The 12,546-nt window shown below is 46.0% G+C and overlaps 1 protein-coding gene across 1 annotated transcript in view; it reads left to right on the plus strand.

Annotated features, from left to right (window-relative positions):
* The window catches only part of GLT1D1 (glycosyltransferase 1 domain containing 1), a 98,192-nt gene extending 94,802 nt beyond the window's left edge, over positions 1–3,390 (plus strand). The window contains exon 13 of the mRNA XM_073222737.1: positions 463–3,390. The gene's annotated coding sequence lies outside the window, so the exon portion shown is untranslated. The remainder of the gene's footprint in view (positions 1–462) is intronic.
* Positions 3,391–12,546: the final 9,156 nt, after the last annotated feature.

The following is a 12,546-nucleotide window of genomic DNA, read 5'->3' on the forward strand; positions in this document are numbered from 1 at the left end:
ACTAGGGCCCCTCAGGAAGCAGGGGCCAGGGGGCTAAGTGAGGGCAAGGGCCTTTGCGGTGGCTTCCACAGGCAGGAATGGGCTGGTCAGGGTAGGCAGGATCGGAGCGGCCGCCATCTCCAGTTGTCCCGGATTATGATGGGGGACCCTGGTCCTGCACGTGCGAGCACCGTCTGATGGGGGTTAGGGATGTGGCTCTGGATTGTTTGTGAAAAGCCCTCCCTTGCGGGTGGACCCTCCAAGGAGGGGGGCAACAAGGGAGGCAGGAGGTCAGGCACCTGCTGGAGGGCAGATGTAAAGCACCGACTTACAGAAGCTAGAAACACGGCTAACGCGGGGTCCCGGGAAAGGGGAGGCTGGAGGGGGCTCCCGGACAGAGGGGGGTTGAACCTGGTATGTGCAGCAGTAATGGTGTGAATGTCAGGCCTGACTGCGTGCTTCCCACTTACATGATCCTTACAGTAACCCTAAGAGACAAGTATGTTTATGGCTCACATCATTCGGGTAAGGAGACAGGCATGAAGAGGCCGAGGAAGTGCCGAGGTAAGGTGTTTATCTGGAAGCCACAGGTCTGCTTTCCTGCAAATGAGGCTCTGTGGCATTTCACTGGCTGCAGGAGATGCTGTGGTCACCTGCCCCTCCTCTCCTCCAGTCAGAGGCTGGCCCTCCAGCTCTCAGACCGTATACTGATGGCCTGAGTGAGGGGGAGCTTCCTGTGCGGGCCAGATCCAGGGGTCATCTGACATGGGCAGTACGGCCAGCACCTCGTTCTGGCCCAGAAACACTAAAGCTTCAGGGCCCCTACGCACAGGCGTCCTTGGGATGGCAAGGCAGTTCCACGGCTCCAGGAGCAGCTTTTCCTCTGCACCCATGAAAATCTCCATCTCAGGGTCTGCCCCTGGGGGCCCCAGCCCAGGACAGTTTCAGAAAAATATTACTCTATCTTGCTGGCACTGGAGTATGTGGCTTGAGAACTTTGCCTCTGCCACACACAACTGTTGGGAGCCGGGGCTATGTCCCTTCCCCCACGTCTGAACGCAGCATGGGGAAGCACAAGCTTGAGAGCAACCGGTGCAGTCCTTGGAAGTTATCTGCTCACAAAAACATATCTTGTCCTTGAAGATGAGCCAAGACTCCTCACTCTGAAAATAGGGAGACCTTGAGGATGTGTGAAAACACCTCCCCGCCAGCGCCACCTAAGGTCTAATTATCTCCTGACCCACCCCTTACTTGCTACTTGTATAAATTGAGCCTGTAAACAATAAACTGTGCCAGCTTGATCAGACATCCTGTCTTGCTGGTCATTCTTTGTGTCCCTTGCTTGTCTCATTTCTGCAGGCGTCTCCGGCACACTCCACGTTCGTCCCGCGGGCTGGGACATACAACTTTCCACGTTTAGTACAAACTGTTCTTGTTTGGGAGACTCAAAATCATCTCTTAGGTTCTGTGGGTATAAAATCTTTCTGAACTTCTAGTCAGAAAAATGGGGCGGGTAAAAGGCAGGTTCCTGCCGTACTGGCCCCCCAGGGAGGTGATGAGCAGGACCCACCCGTCTGACCTGGCCTCTCTTGGCTGGGGCTTCCCCCCCACCTTTATTCCCGATAACCCAATACACACAGGTGCATGTGTATGGAGACAGGGGTTTGTAGTCACTGCTCCCCGCTCCTCAGTTGTCCTATACTGGCTGCCCCCAACCTGCAGGTTTCCAAGGAATGGCACAAATAGAATTTTCAAAAAAATGTTAAGAACGTAATTCCATAAATGAAACCATGTCAGGTTTCATTAAACACATTAATGAGGGAACCAGAGGGAAAACAAAGCCAGTTCAAAGAACTTGAGAAACTACCATTGATGCATCAGTGAAATTTTAAGAAATTGTAAAATTAGATAAAACCATAATCACTTGCTTAGCAATTTCACAAAAACCTTTTTGAATATCTGATTTTGCAGATTTGTAAAATGTCTGAGTCCTGATTGATAAGGTGTATTATTATCAATAATACAGATCTCTCCCTCTGGCCACAGTCAGCTGGTCCTGGAATGAACAATTGACCTGAGACAGGCCACCAGAACTTTTCCCTGAGAATTTTGAGAGAAAAATGCAACAAACAGACAGAAAAGGGCAGAAGAGAAATAGAGTGATAGATGGTGGGGGCTGGGGGGGAGGTGAGCATAAAAACGTTCAGTCCCCGGATTCTGGATGTTTCTACACTAGTTCTTGCCCTCTGGTTCTAGATAACTCCACTTGTCTTTAAAATAAGATCTCTCTTCTGCTTGTGCTGGCTGGAGCTGGAGGGCAGTGGGAGAGGCTCACAGTTCCCTGAGGGCCGATGGTGCACTAGGCGTCCGAAATGTCATTGGCACAAAGCACAGACACCTCAAGTCTGAACGCTCTCAGCTTGAGTTCATTGGGTGAGTCTGTATTCCGCTACTATAGCAGCGCCGTTTCAGCCAACTTCCCACAACAGCCCTGGAGTCGTGAGCGGGCACGGCCTCCTCCTGCACAAACACTCAGGTCTCTGACCATGGGCTCCCCAGGCCTGGGGCTCCAGCAGGCAGTTCGGGACCAGGGGCATTGCACACCACATCCTGACCAGATCGGTCAGGGCACCTGCTCTCTGCTGTGCACTTAGGAGGCGGGGACCTCTGTAGAAAGGGGGCACCCACAAAATATGTGAGTGCTTCAGAATCACCATCTCTCTGGTGATGCTCAATGCAAGCTTTCTTTCAAGCTGTTTGGTTCAATTTATATATATGTTCTATACACACACATATATATGCATATATGTATATATGTGTTTATATTATATAATATGCATTTGGTTATATATATGTTACATGTTGTGCTGCACAGAGCACGGAATAGTGTCTCAGAGAAATAACCCTGTACTGATTGATTCGTGCAACTAACATTGTTCACTATATCTATTTGTTTATTTTAATATTTATTTAAATTCATATATATAGTTAATGAATTTGTTTTTTTAAATTAACATATCATTGATATACAATCTTATGAAGGTTTCACATGAGCAACATAGCAGTTTCAACATTCACCCGTATTATCAAGTCCCCCCCACCCCATTGCAGTCACTGTCCATCAGCCTGGTAAGATGCTATAGAGTCACTACTTATCTTCTCTGTGCTATACTGCCTCCCCCATGACCTACCTATACTGTGAATGCTAATTATGTCCCTTAATAGCCTTCTATCTCCCTCCCCACCCAGCCTCCCCCACCCCTTCCCTTTGGTAACTGCTAGTCCCTTCTTAGAGTCTGTGAATCTGCTGTTGTTTTGTTCGATGAATTTATGATTTATAAAATAATTTACCACACTTAAAATTTATATGTATAAATATGTATTTATAAATTCTAAAATAAAATAATAAAAATTAAAATGATCTGTAAAATGAAACATCTGTATTATTAAATTATTATGTATAATTAAAATAACCTATAATTTAAAATTGTATCTATATATTGTGTATAATTAAATATGTAAACAAATTATTAACTATATTAAAATTATCCATAGTTAAAGATTTTATCTACAATTTATATAAATGTTTACAAATCTAATATCTATATCTATACTTAAGTGCACATATCTACATATATACTTATTTATATCTATATATGTATAATATCTATAATTACACAAATATATGTATATATAAGCATAACCTTTGACCTAGCAATTTCTCTTTCTGGAATTTATCCTAAGGACATAATCAGAGATGATTAAAAAGATGTATCTTGAACGTAAATCCTTCATAGCATTAATTATAATGATCAAAGATTTCAAACAAGCATGTATTCAGAAATAACCAATTAGTTATTAAGTTATTGTATAGTTATAACATAGAGTATTCAGCCTGTAGAAATTATATTATAAATGATATGACTCCACAAGGAAAGAGCATGGTGTGTAGTATGATCTCAGTTTTATTAAATCTCACCCATGTCTGCATAAACTAGAACTTGTAATGACAGACACATACATTAGGTGATGAGGTTATGAGTGATATTTATATTTTTATGCATATTTTCATGACTTTCAAGTTTCCCAAAGTGATTACATATGATTTTGTAGGTTAAAAATGATATGTTTAAAATAATTAAGGAAATGAGACAGGAAAAGTAAGCAGTAAGCCCAGATTTCTGCCTTCCTCAGTGACTATTTCGGGAGTTGCCACCAGGTCCAAATACTAACATGAGGCGCCAGCCTGTTATTTCTGGAACAAACTAGCTGAGGACGTAATATGAAATGAAGGGCACCTTTCCCTCTTTTTTCTGAGCTTTTCTCTGGAGCTCTTGCTTCCCCAAAAAAAGTCTTGAAATCTTCATCCAAAGATAAAACCATGTTTTGGTTCAGTACTTCTTTGGCTTCTGGCTTAAGGCTGTGTTTTGCTCTTCTCAGAAGCAGTTAATAAAATGGTAGCAAAGCAGGAGTTGGACATAGAAGCAGGGCGTACTTCAAATAAAACACCGTAGGATTGGAAACAGCTCATTTCATAGCCAGACGGGCACCTGACTTTAATCTGTGAGGGTTTTAAGGTGGAGATTTGGAGTCACTCTCTAGTAAAATATGGCATGCTGTTAGCGCAATATGGCCACTGTACTTCTTAACCCAGTTGAAATTAGCCGTTGGGACTGTCCATTCATCAGCTAAGCCAAGGTCACGTAAGACCCTACCTTGTGAAATCCTGACAGTAGGTGGCAATGTGCTCAGTGGGTTAATTGCCGGCATTTGGGATGCCAGCTTCAATTCAGAGGTGACCGGAGTGATCTAAAGACTCACTGGCCAGCCCAGAAGCACCAAATTAGCCACGTGCAGATTATTCCTGAGCTCTTAGAGCTAAACTCTCCTTTTATTATTTAACAACCTCCGTTATGAGAGTTTGAAAATCTCCAGAGAGGAGGCTTTATTTTCCCCAGTGGAAGACAGTGGTGGGGAGCTACACCCGAAAAAGAAACTAGCCCTCTTTCTATACAAGCAATTTATAACTCAAGTCAGCTCAAAAACACATCATTAATACCTCAATATAAACGGATGCAAATCGCCATCCATTCTGGGACTTTCTTGTCCATCGGCCTCTAGCTGAGTCTCCCTGGTGAGCCGTGGAGCTCAAAGACAAGGCTGCAGTCGTGGGGAAATCGTTTTCACCCATAACATTTCCATGACAAAATAAAGAAACAGTTTGTCAAGAGCTTGTCACAGGCGATGGAGGCTTCCATGTGGAAACCAACTATTTAATGCCTCAGTGGAAACTGAGAATTTTTCATTGAGCTGTCCAGGGCGATTTCATCATTCTGGGGAACATTCCTCCTCCTTCTGTTTTCGTGGGTTGGACTGAAGCCAGTCGTCAGAAAATGGACTGCTCTAGCAGTGCGCCCCACCACGTGGCCAGGGCAGGATTCTTGGACCATGCTCTCAAGATCCGTCATGTTTGACTTGGCCCTTAATTGATTTGTGAGTGTTTCCTGATGTGTTCCTTCATGGTGGACTCACGATCGTATGCCCGGGCCCACTCCACGCCTCCACCTGCCACCCATCCTGACTTCATCCAGCTCAGCCTCTCGTGGGGTGCACTCAGGTGTCCATTCACACAGTCACTCACAGATAATTTTGTAGCACATTTCACGGGTCAGACACTAGTAGATACTGGGGGATACAGCCATGCACAAGAAAGGCATGCTTCTTGCCCTCGCAGGTGTTGTTTCCTGGTGGTCAGAGTACAACTATACAGCAGTCCACAAGGCAATATTTTAAAAGATAATTCTAAGCAGTGTAACATGGCAACGAGATAAAAACAGGCTGGAGAGTGGCTGGGGGTCTGGAAGAGCCCAGATAATGGAGAGAGTATATGCCAGGCCCTGAGGTGGAAGGTGACTACGGGTGGACCTCCTGCATAAAGTGATGGGCTTGGATCTCATGGAGGTGTGGGTCCTGGAGGCCTTTGACAGCAATGCACTTTCAATGCAAAATTAGGGTTTTAAGGAGGGAGTGTTCTGGTGAGATTTTGCCTCCGGGGCAGAGAGTGGATTTTAGGAGAGCGGGTGGATGCAGGAGGCAGATGGGTTATTATGGTGGCTGGGGAAGAGTGGCCATCAAGGACACAGAGGAAAAGGGACAGACTTAGGATGTATTTTGGAAGTTACTGTTAAGATAGAGTGGAGGATGCTGGGAGCCAAGCAATCAGGGTGCTTTCTGTGCTTTTGGTTGGAGCAGCTGTGGAGTGTGGCGCCATTTAGAGGGGGGAACTGGGGAGAGCGGGTGTAGGGGGCTGAGAATTCTGGCCGCCCATCCTCTCTTCCCCTCCTCCTCAACCATGGAATTGAGGCCTTTTTAGGGGTACAGCTCACTCAGCTGAAGTTCAAACGGTCTGGCTTCCCTTATGGAGAGTTTTGACCACAAGACAAAGTGAGGTGCGCAGAGAAGCGCAGTAGCACTGGGAGGACTCCCAGGGTGATCCCTCGAAGAAGCAGCCCCATGGCGGGCAGGTGCACCTGTTACCTTCCCCCACTTTCTCATTCTGGCTACTTGGAATGCCTATGTAGTGGTTGGAGCTCTAGAGTCCCTTGTGTGACCTGGAGGTGGACGCAGCCTGGGTCCCTGATGACTCTGTGGAGTCACCCTGTCAGGCCCGGGCCACCTACCCCCCATTTCTAAGTGAGAGAATAGAGCCATGGCATTTTTGTAGCTGTTTTGTTTTTCATTTTCTCCATGCCTCTGAGCCTACTCATAACTGGAGGGGTGGGGGTGGAGGACACATCCCTGGTCTGTCTGGTCAGGATGAGTGAGATGTGCCTTGAGCCATCCACCTAGAGATGTCAGGTGGAGGTGTGTGCACACAGTTGATTAATTCATTAGTTATCCATCCTGATGCCGCACAATGGGAAATATGTTCAAGTCGCCCCCAAAAGTCAGTTTCCTCATCAGCTTTGTAAAAGCCAAGGACAAGGAGTGTCCTTCAGGAAGTGTTCCAAACCAATGGTAAACAGGCTCTGCTTCTCCTTAGGGGCACAGTTTGACCTGGAGACCTGCTGGGGTGCCTTCTGTGGACTCCAGGGCAGAAGTTCAGGTGTGGGCGCTCACTCCATGTATCCCACTGTGAGGCACTATATCGTGGGGTCCTAAACTTCAATGAGGGCAGGAATATGTCATTATTTATTTCAGAATATGCAAGCAAACAGAGACTAATCTAAGCACAATAAATGTTGCTGAGAGAAAAAAAAGATGTTCCAAAACAAACACATGTTCGCCTATTGACCATTCCAAGTCAACCGGCCACTCCTTTCACGTGGGCACACCATCGGGGTGAGTTCCACTCCATCCTCCACCCGGCACAGGCCACGCTGCAGGTGAGGGCTCCGGGGAAAGCACCAGAGGGAAATCAAGGGGGATCTGTAGTGAGTTCTTTCCAGGCATGAGGACACACACAGGTTTCTCTGCAGGGAAACAAGGACCAGCATCAGTGAAATGCGAGGAGTATTTTTAGGGGTGTTTCCAGATTTGTAAGGCTGGAGGGAGCTGGGTATCAGTGGGGTGTCTATCCCTTGATGTGACACACCTTTTACAAGTACAATCACCTTTCTGGATAAAGGTCATTCATAGTCTAAGCTTAATTTAATCAAGTTTTGGCAGATATCCAATGGGTTTGAACCATTTTCAGAGAGATTACCCATACCACAGAAAGGTCCAAGTTATTAGTAAGACCCAGGAAATAAAAGGAGAAGATAACTTAATTTGACATATATGATCCATCAAAACATCTGTGTAAAAACAGGTCCACACACGCAGACATACCTCGAAGGCTCACACAGAGGAGCATTGCCCATCAGTTTATTGAAGCTATTGTTTCTTCTCTTTTTCAATCGAACTGGAATGGAAATATATCACATTAACACCAGCTACAACGTCTTTTAAAAACAGGTGTGAAGGTTGCTAGGGATCAGGGCACGTTTTTCATATATAATAGTTAACTTTCCTTCAGAGCTGGAAACTGGAAGTGGATTTTATGTGTTAATTCTCTTACTCCTTCTATGAACACTATAAGGGGGAAGCTGGGATTATGCCCATTGTGTAGATAAGGGAACTGAGGCATGAGGGAGTTGAGTAGCTTGCTCAGGATCTGGGGTTCAGAAGTGCAGTCTGATTCTGGTGACCCTGATCTCTGCCACGTGCCCAGGCTCTTTCCTCGTGGGTGTGGAGGTTTCTTAGGAGGTTTCTGCCCCCATTCCTATCTGTATTGACTTCTTTCTGCCATAACACATGGCCACCCATCTATGGGGTTAGAATGGCATGCATTTATTAGCTGGCAGTCCTAGAGATCGCAAGTCCTAAACTGGAGGTGTGGGCAGAGGCGGCTTCCTCCAGAGGCTCTAGGAGAGAATGGCGCCCGTGCCTTCTCCAGCTGCTGGTGGCCACCCTCATTCCTTGGCTCCCTTCCTCCATCCTCCAAGTCCAAAGCACAGCATCTTCCAGTCTCTCTTTACGACTCCACTTCTGTCCATACATCTCCTCTCACGCTGACCCTCCTGCATCCCTCCTGTAAGAATTTGCAATGTCTGAGTTGGGCCCTGGTGGATAATCCAGGATGATCCCCTCATGTCAAGATCTTTAATCACATCTGCCAAGTCCCTGTGGCCAAGGAAGATCACATATCCACAGGTTCCAAGGACTAGGATGTGGACCTCATTGGCAGGGGTCAGGGTGGGGTTATAGCCTGTTTACCACACCATCTAAATCAAGATTTGGAGGAGAGACAGGGAACCTTTCTGATTAAGCGACATTCCTGACTTCTGCAAATCTATTTACTCTAGGTCCAGACTGTGAGTGTGTCATTTTGAGAATCAACCAGCAAACTAAAGTGATCAGATGCTTTCTACTCAGTGAACCTTTCTAAATCCCACCATACCCGTTTGTGACATCTTGCACTATGGGCTCTTCATAGAATGCTGTGGGATTTATGAGTGATGACAGGATGACAGTGGCAGCTTGCACTTATATTGTCCTTCCTTTGTCTCACGCACTGTTCTATTAGTGTGACTACACATTCCAGGAGGAGGGCAGGAAGAGCCCTCTCTGGAGGATTATAGTGTTAATAGATCACTGAACTTGCATTTCAGCTCAGGTGATCCACCTTTCCCATTATTTTCAAGGTGTGCAATCTAAAGAATCAACTCCCAGTGGTGTTAGGCTTGTGATTCCAGCTTCCAGAGATGACTGTTTCCCTGGAATGGTAGCAAAGGCTAAACTTGGGCCTGAGCGGTTGGGATTTATCAGATGTCAATGTGCCATTCACTTAGGTCTTCTGAAAGCCTGTTTGTTCTTTTCCGAACTGTGGCTTTCATTAAAACAATCAGCAAAGGTTTAGGAGGGCAACCCAGACAGAGGAGCTGGGGAGCCCCTAATGGCCTCCATGCCTTGCTGACATGCTCATCAAGAGTCTATTTCCCCACCCCTGGGGGCCACACAGTGTGGCCCTTAACTTGCTTTGGTAAATGGGAACTCGTGTCCTGTGAGTTCTGAGTCTGGCCCCCAAGAAGCCTTGCACGCTTTAGATCGCTTTCTTGGAAACCTGATGGATGCAAACGAGCCCAGGCTGGCCTGGTGGAGGCTGAGAGCCCTTGTGGAGCAGAGGGGGCCATTCCCACCGAGACTAGCCTAGAACATCCAGCCCATAAATGACCATAGATACACACAGGAGCCCAGTCACAATCAGCGAGCCTGGCTTAGACCAGCAGAGCCCCAGAGTCAGGAGCAGGGATAGTAACAATCAGTAAACCATTGGAAGACGTTGCAATTCATCAACTGTGCCATGCACTACAGTTAATACCTGATCAAAATAAATAGCAATAAAAAAATGAACCATTTCCAGTTTAAGTCACTAACATTTTATATGATTTGTTAGGCAATTTCAGGTAAATAAAAGAGAGGGTGAACTAGTGGGAACTGGTGGGAACTCTTCAGGCCAGATCTGAAGAAATCACTTTAGAGATGTCGCAACGCACGAGTCAGCTTTCTCAAGCACCATATTATTTTATTCTCAGTCTGAGGTTGTAATGCTAGCTGAGTCAATATTTTTAAATGAGACATTTCATAAAGAAATCCCAATTTTGACCTCATCCAAGAAAATTAAATGCCTGCAATGCCGAGTGTGTCTTCCCCAAGGGCAGCTGTGCCCAATGTTGCTTCTGGGGCACGCATGTGCCCAGCTTTGACTGGCAGCATTGAAATGGAATATGATCCCTGAGAATGTCAAGAGTCTAACCTCCTGCCAACTTCACACCTTTGGGGTTGTGCATTCTGAAGCCAGACTGTTTGGCACTCAGACCCAGACCTGCCCTTAGGTCACTGTAGTAACAGGTATGGCGTTCAGTCTCTTTGTGCCTCGGTTTCCTCATATGTTAAATGGGGATAAGAAGGTAACCTACATTATAGGTTTGTTGTAGGAATCAAATAAGTCATGATAGGCAAAGAAGTTTGCCCATCTCAGCACCAGAAGCACTGCATTTGTCATTAGATTTATTATCAAGTTACCAGCTCAGACGTGCAGCCATATGAATTTTCCACTCCTGCTCTAATTTCCTCTTACTCCTTGACTTCCCACTCTGCTCTTGATGGTGAATCTATACCAGTAAAAAGAAAGGGCAGCAGTTGGAGAGTAGATCTGAGACATTATAGGATTCCTAATATGTAGGTTTTCAATTTCCTGTTGGGGTTTTCCCATAGACCCCACGGGGGGAAATGTCCCAAAGGCCATATTGCCATTAAGAAAAACCCGTGGGTGTCACCACTTTGGCAGACAGTGTGACAGAAAATATTAAATGGAAAGGTGTGATGCCCTGTGACTGAGAAATGCCTCAAGAGGGTCATGTTCACATGCATATGGACAGTTAGCATTTATGCAGGACTGGTCCCTTTTTAAATTAATTTTTAAAAATTAACAAGCAATGAATTGGCTTTCTTTCTGTACATATTTCCATGAATTTAACACACATATGGACTCATGGAAGTGGCCCTGCAGCCAGGACACAGAAAATTCCCTCGCATCATCCCCACCCTGGCCACCAGGACCTCTTCTCCATCAGTAGAGCTTTTTTTGAGGATGCCACAGAAAGGGAAGCATGACGTACATAACTTTTTGTGATTGGCTATCATTATTTTTAATAGTGCAAAATTGAAACTAACTTACAAGTACACAATAGGGGAATATTTACATGAACAGTGCATGAGCAGCCTGTGAAATATGACACAGCTGTTAAAAAGACTAAGATGGATGTGTAGGTGCTAACATAGAATTCTATGACATATTGTATAAAAATTGCCCACATGTACGTTCAGTGTATAATCATTTATGTTAATTCCCCCCCCACCCCGTATTTAGGTTTAATAAAAAAGCAGACAAACCACTGAATAGAAAGACACCAGGTAGGTAACAGTGCTTATCTGATGAGGCTGAAGGACTCTGCCTCCTCCCAGTCCTTATCCTGCCCCCACCCCCAGCCCCAGCCCTGCAGGGAACACTTGCAGTTCTGTCACCGATGTTGTGCTAGTCTTCAACGTAGGATGATGGAAATGACAGTGTGTGACAATCCAAGTCTAGGTCATAACAGACACTGCAGCCCTTCCTTGGGTCGCTTGCTCTGGGAGAAACCATCTGCCATGTTGAAAGGGCGCTGGGGAGAGGCCCCCTGGTGAGGACTGAGGCCTCCAGCCAGCAGTGCTGGGTGGGCACCGTCCTGAAGGCAGACCCGCCACCCTGTGCCGCCTTCAGCTGGCGCAGCTCTGGCGACACCTTGATTACAGCCACATGATGGCCCCCCAGCCAGCAGCACTTGGCTAAGACAGGGACCCAGTTCCTGACCCACAGAAACCATGTGTAATAATAAGTGTTTAATGTAGTTTTCATCTGTGACGAGGCAATTTGTTGTTCAGATGTATTATTGTATTATTATCTATTGCTGCGTAATGAATTACCCCAAAGCATAGCAGACAAAAACAATAAACACTTATTATCTCACAGTTTCTGTGGCTTAGGAGTTTGGGAGCAGTTTCGCTGAGTTGTTCGGTCTCAGCGTCTCAGGAGGCTGCAGTCAGGGCGGTGGCCAGGGCTGTAGTCATCCCAGTGTAGGAGTTGGGGAAGATGGGCTGCTAAGCGCACCCACCTGGCGTTCCCGCGTGAGCCTCTTTGTAGTCCTGCTGCTGTAGACGCAGCTCTTGGGACAGAGGCACCGACCTGAGTCGGGAGACAATTCATTCTTACTTCTCTCCTTACCTCGTTTAGATCCCATGTCTACAATTATCTTCAAACTCTTTCCTGCACCCTCTTGTCTCTGATTCCATGTGTTAGATTCACCTGGAAAAACACCTACCATCTCTACCTCTAACTCTTCATTTACTTGGTCCCTGCCCCAGGCAGTGAAATGTGGCTGGGGAAACAGCCATACATGCCTATTGGTATCAGTTTAATTCTGCAAGGGACACTGGAAATGTAGTTTAGCTGTGCTCCCAAGAGGAAAAGAAATTGGGTCTTGGTGA

Source organism: Manis javanica, chromosome 15 (genome assembly GCF_040802235.1).
Source record: "Manis javanica isolate MJ-LG chromosome 15, MJ_LKY, whole genome shotgun sequence".
In the NCBI taxonomy this organism is placed as follows: Eukaryota; Metazoa; Chordata; class Mammalia; order Pholidota; family Manidae; genus Manis; species Manis javanica.